This window comes from Pongo abelii, chromosome 8 (genome assembly GCF_028885655.2).
Source record: "Pongo abelii isolate AG06213 chromosome 8, NHGRI_mPonAbe1-v2.0_pri, whole genome shotgun sequence".
Classification (NCBI taxonomy): domain Eukaryota; kingdom Metazoa; phylum Chordata; class Mammalia; order Primates; family Hominidae; genus Pongo; species Pongo abelii.
In genome coordinates, this window is record NC_071993.2 from 96,678,824 (window position 1) to 96,693,172 (window position 14,349).

Genomic DNA, 14,349 nt, shown 5'->3' on the forward strand with positions numbered 1-14,349 from the left:
CCCCTTCATAAGTCAAGGAACACTTGTATGGAAAAATCTCTTAGGAATTTAGAAATGAGACTGTTTACTTGGCTGGACCATTACTTGTTAACTTGGGAGCTGCAGGGTAGATATATTTCTTACCATGGGGATTGGGAAGCAAAGAAACCCAGTGAACGGAGAGAATCATGAAGGTTGTACAAAGATCAGCACAAATGAGAGATGGAAAGAGAACCCTAATGCCCTTCCTGTCTTTCATCCAGTTCTTTCTTCAGACCCAGCTACACTATGGATTCCATGATGTTCTCTTGTATCTCTTAGCAATGTCCCCTCATGTCTTTTTTTCTAGCTAGCTTGAGTTGGTTTCTGCTACTTACACCCAAAGAGTCTGAGTAAAACACATAACGCACTAGCTTCCTGGCAAAACAAAGATCCCAACATAGTTTTCTTTTCTGTAGAGCCTGAGAATATAATTCTCTTTTTCATGCTCACTTGGGTGTGCCATTTTATACAGACGCTTTCTAGAGGTGATGTCCAATTAGCCTGGTGGTGGCTCTGGACAGCTATGCTTTGGCCATTACTCACAGGGCAGCTTTCTTTCTTGGTAGGTATCAGAAAAAAGCTTAGAGATAATTGCATCCAGTTCCCTTCTGAACTAAAGCTGTTATGACTTGGTATTGTGCCAAGCATAGCAGCTCAGCTCTGATGAATTCAATTCTTCTGAGAAACATATGACTAGAATCAGGAACACTGATAACATTTTATAACCTGCTGAGGGCAATGTTTTCCTACAAATAATGCTCATAAATATCTTACATTTTCTGTAAATCCAGCTCTGAACCCAAGATGTTTTGGCAAGAATTACAGAGCATTTTGGGACTTTCGTCACATGCTGTTCTCTGAATTTAGTAACTGAGTGAATGCATTATGTACCAAATTCTTACTTGTTTAAAGACATAAAGAACTATGTTTTCAAATTGAAGTCATTTTAAGGTTTTGCATCTGTTAAATTGAAGAAAAAAGAAACCCAACCTAGCCATATTTGGGCTGAGTCTATATAGCAAAGGAAAGTCAGGAGTTGAGACAATTGACTGATCAAACGATTAAAAGGACTTAGAAGAGAACAAACTACTTCATGTTTAAGGGACGTGGCTTTTGAGTTAAAGGCATGTGGGTTGGAGCCTGGCCCTGTTCTTGTCCACCAGATGGCTCTGAGCACATTTTGTTACCTTTTTACACTCCAGACTTGTTTTCCATAAAATGGGATTGAAATAGTACCTACTTCAGAATTATTTGTGAAGATTAAATAAGATAGTGCACATAAAGCACCTGGCATAGTGATGGGACATGGTAAAAACTCATCAAATGTCAAATGATTATTTATATGTAGTGCTTGGGTAAGGCAGATTGAGGGTGAGTGTGTGCATGATAGGATGGGCTGCTGTTAATTTAACAATTCTTTGGAAAAAGGTGGAGTAAAGTATACTCCTGAGAGCCAAATCTGGCTAGCGGCCAGTTTTTCTCTGGCCCACAATCTAAGAGTGATTTTTAAGTCTTTAAAGGTGACAATGTGGAATGAACTTCACATCAAACCCTCTTCTGGGCAAAAGCAAATATTAAACAATCTCTGCACGCTTTTGTTTTCTGAGGCGAATTGCAGATGACCAGCCTACTCTGAGATATTCCAAGATAACACCTGTTTCCACCCTTCCTCAAAACTACCGTAAAACTCAAGGATGATTCCTTTGTTTACCTTGTTTACCTTGTTTACCACAGGTCCCTTTCTCTTTCTCTCTCTTTTTTTTTTGAGATGTTCTTCATGAAGTAACATTGACCTTATTCCAATAGCTTGAATGAAATCATTGCCTTAATTGTCTGGTGCATTTTGTCTTTGACATAGGGCCATTCGAAAACAAAAGCAAAAACAAAAATATATGCAGCATAGACTGTATGTTGCCCTCAATGCCTAAAATATTTAGTATTTTGCTTTACAGAAAAATTTTGCTGACTCCCGTGTCTGGAATGAAAGGGTACCAGCCATAGACCCTCCTTTCTACACCTGTTGAACATGCTAGGTGATTCCCCTTCTAATTCAGATGCACCATAAGATGAGTGGTTCAATCAGAGCATTGGAACAGGAGGAAGGAGATTGTATGATTGGAAATTATAGCAGATGAAGAATGGTCAAAGGTATTTATGCTGTACATTTTTGTTATATTATCTCATTTAATTCTTCACAATCTTGCATTTATTTACCATCATTATTTAAATGATGAAGATAAATGATTATTTGTCATTTGGTATTTATTATTACAATTTCACAGATTATATAATTGAGTTTATTGAAGTTAAGTCATGTTCCCAAAGTTACAGAGCTAATAATTGAAATGTGAATCTTAAGTGACTCTGACTCCAAAGCCATGCTTTTTTCTCCTAAAATTGCATTATGTTTAAGAATTTGAAGCTCTTTTGTGTAGAATAATGAGTACACTTAGGAGCTATACTAGGAAGATGAAACTAGGCAGATTTTCCAGCTCATTAAGCAGGAGAATTTTTAACAACTAGGGCTTCCCACCCAGGGGCCAGGTCTGTGTGATGTTTCCCATTTAGTACTTTGTATATTTAAAGATATGATTCCAAGATTTTAAAAAATCTATAATTCTTGCTATAATATGTTTTGGTATATACAGTTTGTTTTGCAGGATTTTGATCAGTGATTCTCAAGGGCAATTAGTATGTGAGAATACGCCACCTAGGAGAAGGGCATATCAGAATCACTTGAGGAACTTTGTCATTCTAAATATTCTTATAGGTTTTAATACCTTTGAGATCCACTCTTACATTTGGAAGTGTGTCCTTAGGTTTAGACATGAAAAAATATTTGAGTACCACTGTTTAGATACTTTTGCCACAAGTGATAATTTACAAATGTCAAAACTCTAAGAGCATTTCACATCCTAATTTAGAGTATTAATGGTATTGTTTTATTCCATTTAAACATATTTAATTTTTTTTAACTTTACAACCCTGAAACCATTTTTGAGGTGGAGATAATTTTTTTCTCTACCTGCTCAGCAGTTGCAAGGCAAATAACTGATTTGAATTTAATTATACCATTTCCCACCCCTAAAAGCACCCCAGTGTAGGTTTTCTTCAAGCATTTCAAATTCATGAAAAGGTTGACTTTTTTTCCTGTTTCTCTATGTAAATTATCTATATTTCTTGTTGTGACTTGCTGACCACCTACACTGGGATTTACGAGTAAACAATCTGCTTTCACTAATCTTTGAAATTGGTGATTAGAAGTATGTCTTTGCAGAAATAGCATGCTGTTGGAATATTGGCTCTGAAGAACAGAATAATATCTTTTGTTTTTAAACATGAAAGTTTATTTTTGAACTACAAGGTTAATGATTTATAATATTCTGAAAGCGTTTAATATATGTGAAGGAATTATTTGGGTTTAAAATTATTCTACTTTAACATGTTAGAAGAGGGTCTGTTAATTTTAGGTAGCTGGTGCCTTATGTAGAGAAATTTCTTTGACATTCAAAGGCGGTTTAAAAACAGTTTGTCTTCTATGGATGTAACTTGACTGGAGTTACATTAGCTTAAAGAAGTTTCAATTTAAATAAAAATGACTGGAGATTAACACTCAACAAATGCCTGAAGGTTACAATTGGGAGCCACATTTGTCATTCTTTTGAGTGTTTTTCTTAAACAAGATTCTGGTTTTAGTGTAGTAAAACCCATGAAAAATATGAGTTAAAACACACAGAAACTTTACAAGGAACACACACACACACACACACACGCCCTGAAATAGATTTTCTCTGTAAGTCTTTTACAAAACTCAATATAAGTAGCTTCCATTTATTTAACTAGTTGGATTTTTTTAGTATCTGCTATGTGCCAGACATTAAAAACTAAGTATATTTATATATATTGTCTCATTTCATTCTCTTAATAATTCTTTAACATATGTCCTGTTACCTCCATTTTAGAGACAAAAAATGAAACACAACAAGGTTAAATAAATTGCCTAAAGTCATAGCTTTTTGCCTGCTGGAAAAAGATGGCATTTGACAACAGTTCTGACCTGGGTGTTCCAGTTCTTTTGGCCACTAGTCAGCTGTCATCAAGGCCAATTAACATTATTTTATCAATATACATAGTGGACTAGCATGATGTTCTGTAGAAAGTAAAGATAATTGACTGGGCGCAGTGGCTCATGCCTGTAATCCCAGCACTTTGGGAGGCCGAGGTGGAGAGATCACGAGGTCAGGAGATCGAGACCATCCTGGCTAACATGGTGAAACCCTGTCTCTACTAAAAATACAAAAAATTAGCCGGGCTTGGTGGCGGGCGCCTGTAGTCCCAGCTATTTAGGAGGCTGAGGCAGGAGAATCACTTGAACCCTGGAGGCGGAGGTTGCAGTGAGCCGAGATCACGCCACTGCACTCCAGCCTGGGCGACAGAGAGAGACTCTGTCTCAAAAAAAAAAAATAAAATAGAGATAATCAATGTCCTTTTTGACTCTATTGAGGTAGGATAGGTAGTTAAGGAAGTAACCATGTCCTTGGGACAACCATGGTGACCTTACAGTGAACACAATTAACCTCAGCATTTGCATTGTAGTCAAGCTCATTCAAGCAAAGCTATCTCCAGTAAGGAGTTTCCCCTGTAGAAAACACACACATATTGATTTTACCTGTCCTCAAACTGACACTTTGCTCATTATAATAGTAAAAAACACACCCCTGGGTGGAGATTTAAGATGTTAATGAGACATGCAATATATGAACATGCATGTACAGCTACTATGCATGTACACCTAGAGGACCCCCCATAACATGCTTACTAGCAACACCTTTTCCCACCCCCTTATGAATAATTATGTAAGGCTCCCATAAAGGAGCCTTCCTAGTGTCAGTCTTTGCTGTCTCATCCTTATGAGCAGCCTGCCCTGAATCCTTTCTCAGGGTGTACTGTCGATTCTGCCATTAACTTTCAAAATATTCTTTCTCCTTTGCAATCAATTGCTCTATGCTTCATCTCCTTTGCTGTGTGTCTCTTGTTTAAATTCTTTTAAACTGATAAGATGTATTAGTCCATTTTCTTTTTCTTTTTCTTTTTTTTTTTTTTTGAGACAGAGTCTCACTCTGTCACCCAGGCTGGAGTGCAGTGGCATGATCTCAGCTAACTGCAATCTCTGCCTCCCAGGTTCAAGCAATTCTCCCGTCTCAGCCTCCCAAGTAGCTGGGACTACAGGCACGTGCCACCACACTCGACTAATTTTTGTATTTTTAGTAGAGATGGGATTTCACCATATTGGTCAGGCTGGTCTCGAACTCTTGACCTTAGGTGATCCACCTGCCTTGGCCTCTCAAAGTGCTGGGATTACAGGTGTGAGCCACTCCACCCAGCAGTCCATTTCATACTGCTATAAAGAACTGCCTGAGACTGTGTAATTTATAAAGGAAAGAGGTTTAATTGACTCACATTTTTGCATGGCTGGGGAGGCCTCAGGAAACTTACAATCATGGTGAAAGGCAAAGGGGAAGCAAGGCACCTTCTTCACAAGGAGGCAGGAGAGAGAAGTCCTGAGCAAAGGGGGAAGAGCCCCTTGTAAAACCATCAGCTCTCATGAGAACTCATTCACTATCATGAGAACATCGTCGGGGAAACTGCCCCCATGATTCAATTACCTCCAAGTGGTCTCTCTTTTAACACTTGGGGATTATGGGGATTATAGGGATTAAAATTCAAGATGAGATTTGGGTGGGGACAGAAAGCCTAACCATATCAGAAGACAAGAACCAAGGTTTCACAATAGCCATCAACACTATTATGACAGTGTAGGAGTTGACTTGCTTGGGGACAAGACAGTGAATGTACAGTGCTGTACTTTCCACCAAAAAGCAAAGCAATTTTGAACTCCTTATCAACAGGGATTGACAGAAGCTCATATGCCACATCAAGAACTTCATAATAAGTTCCAGAATCCGTGTTGTTTTGTGCCGGTTAGGATAATTCATCCCTCATGGCAGCTGTAATTGCAGGTACCACAATGTTCCACTGTCATTTGCCATGATTCATTTTTTAAATGTGCTTTACAGTGAAGTTAAGTGGAGCTATCATGTGACTACCACCTTTGCATCCTTTAACTTTTGATGACGGCTTCAATCTCTGAAGGTACTCCTACAATATAGTATTGATTTTGATTTGGTATTTTGGCTTGGGAGAGCAATTACATGAGCTTCTGTTTGGCTCTTCCTAGCATGGTGGCCCTTATTTTACAAAACAAAAAACCAATGTGAACTTTCTGTTAGGCACTGGGTATATCTAGTTCCAACTATACACTGAGGTATTGGAGAAATAGCCACAGGACGGGTCTAGACTCTCTGTGAGGAGGATTGGGTCAGAAAGTCATATATCACCTGGCTTCCATATGTGCCTACTCTAATAAGCAGGTCATTGTATTTCAGGTCCCCCTGTGTGACCCAGATCTTGCATCCCAAATCCTGAAAAGGTCTCACTTCCCTTCCTGCCCCCACCACCATTCATTTACTCTGGTCACAGACCCATTGAGAAAGGATTGGAGGGATTTTCAGTGTGTATACTTTTGTTGGCATTCCAGGGTTCTTCAAGGGGGTTCAGCTTCTTTTTCAATCAATATGCTCTGGATCTATCAATAGGAAAATGGGTGTGGTAACTCGATTTTTTAGTGACAGCTGATACCAACTTTCTGCTGGCCAGTTTCTGATTTTTTTTTTCAGTTGACAGACAACACCATAAAAAGCTGTCTGTCTATCTTGCCCATAGGAACACCATGACCTACTGGCCATTAACACAGACCTTGAAGGTCAAGGTACTGGCTGCCACTCTGACCTTGCTGTTCATAGTGGTAATAATGTTCACTTTTCTTCTTACATTTAGGTGCTGCCACTGGGACTCTACCATTTTATAGTCCTGTCATTCCTATTGACACTAAGAAACATGATTCTATGACACCGTTTCCTACAGTGAACTTTACAAAGGACAGTTGTCACTGACCTCACTGGAAGTGAGTCCTTCTCACCAGTGCATTCTTTTCAATACTTTAAAGGTGTTACTCTACAGTCTTCCGGCTTCCATAGTTTTTCACATGAGGTCTGTTGTCCGTCTTTGTGTTTCTGTACATCTTCTGTCTTTGTGCTCTGGCTGCTTTTAAGATTTTCTCTTTGTCACTGGTTTTCAGAAATTGTATTATAAAATATTTTTATTTCCCTTCATGCTTCCCGTTATGGTACTCCTAATATATATGTTACACTGCTTTATAATGTCCCAGTCACTGATGATCTGTTTATTTCATTTTTTCTATCTATGCTTTATTTTAAATTGCTTTCATTGCTCTGTTTTCTTTTTTAATAGCAGAATATATTTATATATGAGTTCCTTATAGGGAAAGCCTTCGTAAACAAGTAACAAAAAATCTCACAAAAGAGAGGAGAAATATATTGTATCACCTTTAACTATATAACTACTGTACAGGATAATACTCCATAAATATAGTTAAAAGATGAGCCACAGACTCAGAGAAGATATTTACAACAAAACAAAAAACTGGTATCCAGAATCTCTTTACTATATTTGTGAGATAGTATATACTTGTAATAATTTGCTAATATTGTTTTATATGATTGTATAAAGTCCATATAAAACAGAAATTCAAAGAAAAGTGGGTGATGTGAATAAGTTCACAGAAGAGGAAATCAGAATGGCCAATAAACATTAAAAGAGGCTTAGTCTCACTAGTAATCAGGGGAATGCAAATTAAAATCAGATACCTGATTTTTAGCCAATCAGATCAGAAATAAAAAAAGTTTAATCAGGCATTGGGGTAATTCCTGTTTCATAAAATATAAACTTGTGGCCTGGCACATGGCTCATTTCTGTAATCCCAGAGCTCTGGGGGGCCAAGGTGGGAGGATCTCTTGAGGCCAGGAGATCTTGAGGCCAGTCTGGGCAAAATAGTGAGACCCCCATCCCTACCAAAAAAAATTGAGAAAAGATAAACTTGTGATTGTATTAACTACACATGCATTCACTAACTAGACTATAAGTAACTTTCAATAAGCAAGCAGTATCTTACCTATTCCACAAACCTAGTGCAATTCTGGGTGCACAGCAGACCACTAGTAATTATTTGTTGATTTAGGGATTAATCCATAACAGCTGAAAAGGCATGTCAAATATTAGAAAACCTCAAAAAACTTTTAAAAATAAAAGAGATTACCACCTTTCAGATTATTATTGTGCCAATAATAATAAACCACCATCCTCAAAGAGGGAATTGGCATCTCAGTTATTAAGCACTGTAGCTTTACAGCACCAAAAGATGACTGTCCCTTTCCTGCTGCCTGAATCCATTCACTGGCTGCATCTTTGTGTTATCTACAGGTGTTACAGCCTCAAAAGGGCTCTGTGGGCCAAAGCAATTACTAATCATTCAAACAAACTTAGCCTATTATTTTTAAATAAAGGGCTTCTCAGAGATGTTAATATGTTAAGGTACATTCTCTGAGAAGATAATATAATATGCAATGATTTTCAAAATTATTTGAACCAAAAACCCTATTTTAATTTTCAGAGTCTCTGGCAGGACTTGTATTCAACACTTTGGGAAATCCTATTCTAGGAGAGCTTTGTATTTATTGAGTTAAGAGACTGGTTTCTGTGCATTATTAAACAAATAAAAATTGTGGCAGTAGTTTCAAGTAAATACAAATTAGTTCAATTATTTTGGAAAACTTTTTAATGTTATTCATTAAGGCTGGACAGCAATCCTCCTCTAGGTAGAACACTCAACATTAACGTGTATGTACATAAGGACATCAAGAAATGTACAAAGGAGGCCCAAATCCTTCTGATTGAGGCCTCACTTCAAAAAATATACAAGAAAGTTCATTACGATATACTTTTCATGACAGCTCCAACATGGAAACAACCCAAATATCCACCCATGGTAGAAAGAAAAATTTATATGACAGTACATTATTCAAAGTGAACAAACAACCACCTCATAGGACATCATGGAGAATCTCTCAAATCTCTCAACTATAGTGTTGAGTGAAAGAATCCAGGCACAGAAAGAATAGACACTATGATTCCATTTACACAAAGTTGAAAAGTAGGAAAACTAATCTATGTTGTTGGAATTTAGGACATTAACTTCTAGGGAGAGGGAGGAAATATAATTGGGAGGGGTTAAGGGGACTTTCTGGGTGCTGGCCATGTCGTGTTTCTTGACTAAGATTGTGGCTATAGGTGTGTATAGGTGTGATAATGAATCTTATGACTTATGCACTTTCCTTTTCATATGTCAGACTTCATTAAAAACATAAAAAACTCAGCAGTCCAGTCAGTCATTCCATGTATTTGTTATTGTGCGCACTCAGTATTGACTGGTGTCATAGTGATCCCAGGGTCCAGCTGTGGCAAGAGCAACAGTAACTGCTCCCAGTCACCAGCTCATGTAATCTTCATGAGAGCTCCACGGTTAAGCTGCTTTTAAAACACCTACTATCCCCTTTCAATAGGTGAGAAAACTAAGGCTTAGGGAAAATCAGTTTTCCCAAAGTCACAGACTCAAATGGTGGTGACAAATTCAAACTGAACTCCAAATCTCATGCTCTTAGCTGCTAGATCCTAGGGAGTGTGCTGCCTGCCTGCTATGCTTCCTGTGCTAAGGAAGAAGCCCTTCTGACCAGAGGTGCTTTGAGTGGGTTTTAATTTCTTTGTTTTTGATTTTTAATTTTGGTGGGTACATAGTAGTATATATACCTATGGGGTACGTGGGACATACTGATACAGGCATGTAATGTGAAACAATCACATCAAGGTAAATGGATCATCTATCATCCCAAGCATTCATCTCTTGTGTTATGAACAATCCAATTATACACTTTCAGTTATTCTAAAATACAAGATTAAGTTATTATTGACTATAGTCACCCTGCTGTGCTATTAAACACTAGGTCTTACTCAGTCCTTCTATTTTTGTGTACCCATTAACTATCCCCACTTAACCACTCCCCACTCTGACTACTCTTCTCAGCCTCTGGTAATCACCCTTCTACTCTCTGTCTCTATGAGTTCGATTGTTTTAAACTTTAGCTGCCACAAGTAAGTGAGAACATGTGAAGTTTCTTTCCATGCCTGGCTTATTTCGCTCAACATAATGATCTCCAGTTTCATCCATGTTGTTGCAAATGACAGGATCTCATTTTTTTTTCATGGCTGAATAGTACTCCATTGTGGATATGTACCACATTTACTTTATCTGCTTATATTTTGATGAACATTTAGGTTGCTTCCAAATCCTTGTTATTGTGAATACTGCTGCAATAAATGTGGGTATGCAGATATCTCTTCCATATACTGATTTCCCTTCTTCTGGGTAAATACCTAGTAGTAGTGTTACTGGATCAAATGGTATCTCTATTTTAGTTTTCTGAGGAATCTCCAAACTGTTCTTGTGGTTGTACTAGTTTGCATTCCCACCAACTCTTGTGTACAAGAGTTTCCTCTTCTCCACATTCTTGCAAGCATTTATTATTGCCTGTCTTTTGGATAAAAGCCATTTTAACTGGAGTGAGATAATATCTCATTGTAGTTTTGATTTGCAGTACTCTGGTGATCAGAGATGTTGAACATCTTTTTATGTGCCTGTTTGGCATTTGTATGTCATCTTCTGAGAAATATCTATTAGATCTTTTGCCCATTTTTTAATTGGATTATTAGATTTTTTTTCTATAGAGTTGTTTGAGCTTCTTATATATTCTGTTTCTTAATCTCTTGTCAGGTGGAGGGTTTGGAAATATTTTCTCCCACTTGGTGGTTTGTCTTTTCACTGCATTGATTGTTTCCTTTGCTGTGCAGAAGCTTTTTAACTCTAGTTGATCCCATTTGTCCACTTTTGCTTTGGTTGAGTGTATTTGTGTGGTATTGCTCAAGAAATTTTTGCTCAAACCAATGTTCTGGAGATTTTCCTCAGTGTTTTCTTGTAGTAGTTTCATAGTTTGAGGTCTGAGACTTAAGCCTTTTATCTGTGTGATTTTTTAAAATTAATATATGGTGAGAAATAGGGGTCTAGTTTCATTCTTCCACATGTGGGTATCTAGTTTTCTCAGCATAGTTTGTTGAAGAGATTGTCTTTCCCCAGTGTATGTTCTGACATCTTTGTCAAAAATGAGTTCACTGTAGAGGTAAAGATATGTTTCTGGGTTCTGTGTTCTGTTATATCGGTCTATATGCCTGTTTTTTTTTTCTTTTGCCAGTGCCATGCCATTTTGGTTACTGTAGTTCAGTACTACAATTTAAAGTCAGGTAAAATGATTCAAGTTTTTTTCTTTTTGCTTAGGATAGCTTTGGCTATTCTGGGTCTTTTGTGGTCCATATGAATTGTAGGATTGTTTTTCCTACTTCTATGAAGAATGTCATTGGTATTTTGATAGAGATTATATTGAATCTGTAGATCGCTTTGGGTAGAATGAACGTTTTAACAATATTGATTCTTCCAATCCATGAACATGTAGTATTTTTCCATTTTTGGTGTCCTTTTCAATTACTTTCATCAGTGTTTTATAGTTTTCATTGTGGAGATCTTTCACTTCTTTGGTTAATAACTAGATATTGAATTTTATTTGTAACTATTATAAATGGGATTACTTTCTTGATTTCTTTTTCATATTGTTTGCTGTGGCATATGTAAATGCTACTGGTTTTTGTATGTTGATTTTATATCCTGCAACTTTACTGACTGTTAGAACTATTACAGTTCTAATAGTTTTTTGTGGAGTTTTTAGTTTTTTCCAAAGATAAGATCATATCATAAAAACAATGATAATTTGACTTCTTCCTTTCCAATTTGGATGCCCTTTATTTCGTTCTCTTGTTTGATTGCTCTAGCTGAGACTTCCAGTAATATGTTGACTATCAGTGGTGAAAGTGGGCAACCTTGTATACCATATCTTAGAGGAAAGGCTTTCAGTTTATCCTCATTCTGTATAATACTAGATGTGGATCTGTTGTATGTGACTTTTATTATGTTTAGGTGTGTTCCTTCTATACTCAGTGTTTTGAGAGTTTTTATCTTGAGGGATGATGAATTTTATTAAATACTTTTCCAGCATCAGTTGGAATGATCATATGGTTTTTGTCCTTCCTTCTGTGATATGATGTATCACGTTTATGGCTTTGTGTATGTTGAACCATCCTTGCATCCCTGGGGTAAATCCCACTTGGTCATAATAGATTATTTTTTAAATGTGTTGTTGAATTTGGTTTGCTGGTATTGTTTTGAGGATTTTTGTGTAGGGATATTGGCCTGTACTTTTCTTTTTCGGATAAGACTTTGGTTTTCATATTAAGGTAATACTGGTGTCATAGAATGAGTTTAGACATATTCACTCTTCCTCTATTTTTTGGAATAGTTTGAGTAGAATTGGTATTAGTTCTTTTTCTTTACTGGGAGATTACTTATTACAGCTTTGATCTCATTACTTGTTATTGGTCTATTCAGGTTTTGGATTCCTTTATGGTTCATTCTTGGTAAGTTTCATGTGTGTAGGAATTGATTAATTTTTTTCAAGGTTTTCCAATTTATTGTCATATAATTGCTTATAGTAGCCTTTGGTGATCCTTTGAATTTCTGTTGTATTGGTTGTAATGTCTCCTTTTTCATCTCTGATTTTATTTATTTCAATGTCCTCTCTTTTTTTCTTAGTTATGCTAGCCAAAGGTCTGTCAATTTTTCTTTTCAAAAAAGCAACTTCTTGTTTTGTTGATATTTTGTATGGTTTTATTTTATTATTTCTACTCAGGTCTGTATTATTTCTTTTCATCTACTAACTTTGCATTTGTTTTGCTCTTCTGGTTCTTTCAGATGCATCATTAGGTTGTTTATTTAAAATTTTTCTTCCTTTTTGATGTAGGCACTTATAGCTCATTACTGCCTTCCCTTTATTCCATAGGTTTTGGTATGTTGTTTTTCCATTATCACTTGTTTCAAGAAATTTTAAAATTTCCTTCTTAATCTCTTCACTAGATTACTGGTCATTCAGGAGCATATTGTTTAATTTCCATGTGTTTGTATAGTTTCCAACATTCCTCTTATTATTGGTTTCTAGTTTTATTGCACTGTGGTGAAAGAGGATTCTTGATATTATTTCAATTTTTGAATGTTTTAAGACTTGGTTTGTGGCCTAAAATATGGTCTCTCCTTGATAATGATCCATGTCCTGAGGAGAATGTGTATTCTGCAGCCATTGGATGAAATGTTCTGTAAATATCTATTAGGTCCATTTGGTCTATAGTACACAATGAGTCCAATATTTCTTTGTTGATTTTCTCTCTGGATGATCTGTCCAACGCCAAATGTGGGGTGTTGAAGTCTACAGTTATTTTTGTATTGAGGTCTCTCTCTCTCTCTTTAGCTCTAATAATATTTCGTTTATATATCTGGGTACTCCTTTGTTGGGTGCATATATATTTAAAATTGTTATGTCCTCTTGCTGAATTGACCACTTTTTCACTATATGACCTTCTTTGTCTGTTTTTATAGTTTTTCTATTGAAAGCTATGTAGTCTAATATAATTACTCTTTTTTTTTGCTTGTTTGTTTGTTTGTTTTCCATTTGCATGGATTATCTTTTCCCATCCCCCTTAATTTCAGTCCATGTGTGTCTTTACAGGTGAAGTCTGTTTTTTGTAGGCAAAAAGTCACTGGGTTCATTGGGTCTTTTTTTCTTTTTGATTCATTCAGCCAGTCTGTGTCTTTTGTTTTGAGAGTTTAGACCATTTACATTCAATGTTACTGTTGATAAGTAAGGACTTACTCCTGCATTTTGTTGTTTTCTGGTTGTTTTGTTGTCTTCTCTTCACTTTTACCTTCCTTCCTATCTTCCTTTTAGTGAAGGTCATTTTTTTCTGGTGGTATGTTTTAATGTCTTGCTTTTTATTTTTTTGTGTATCCATTGTATGTTTTTAGATTTGAGGTTACCATGAGGCTTGGAAGAGTAAAGATGACTTTATCTTGCAACTTGAATACAATTCTTTGTATCTGTTTGACCATATTCATGTTTTCCTTTATATTTCTGATTATATGGAACATGTTTATAACAGCTGTTTTACTATCCTATTACTAAATTCTGCCATTTCTGAGTGTTTTCTATTGATTGATTTTTCTTATTGTTATGGGTCATGTTTCCTGCTTCTTTACATGCCTTGTGTGATTGGTCACTGAACACTGTAAATTTCATATTGTTAAGTATTAAATTTTATTGCATTTCTTTAAAGAGTATCAGGCTTCATTCAGTCACTTAATTT

The 14,349-nt window shown here is 36.3% G+C and overlaps 1 long non-coding RNA gene across 2 annotated transcripts in view; it reads left to right on the forward strand.

The window, feature by feature from the left end:
- The window catches only part of LOC129048310 (uncharacterized), a 60,588-nt gene that overhangs the window by 12,950 nt on the left and 33,289 nt on the right, over positions 1–14,349 (forward strand). For both annotated transcript variants that reach the window (XR_010141593.1, XR_010141592.1), the window contains exon 3: positions 1,974–2,169. This is a non-coding gene — a long non-coding RNA (uncharacterized LOC129048310). The remainder of the gene's footprint in view (positions 1–1,973; positions 2,170–14,349) is intronic.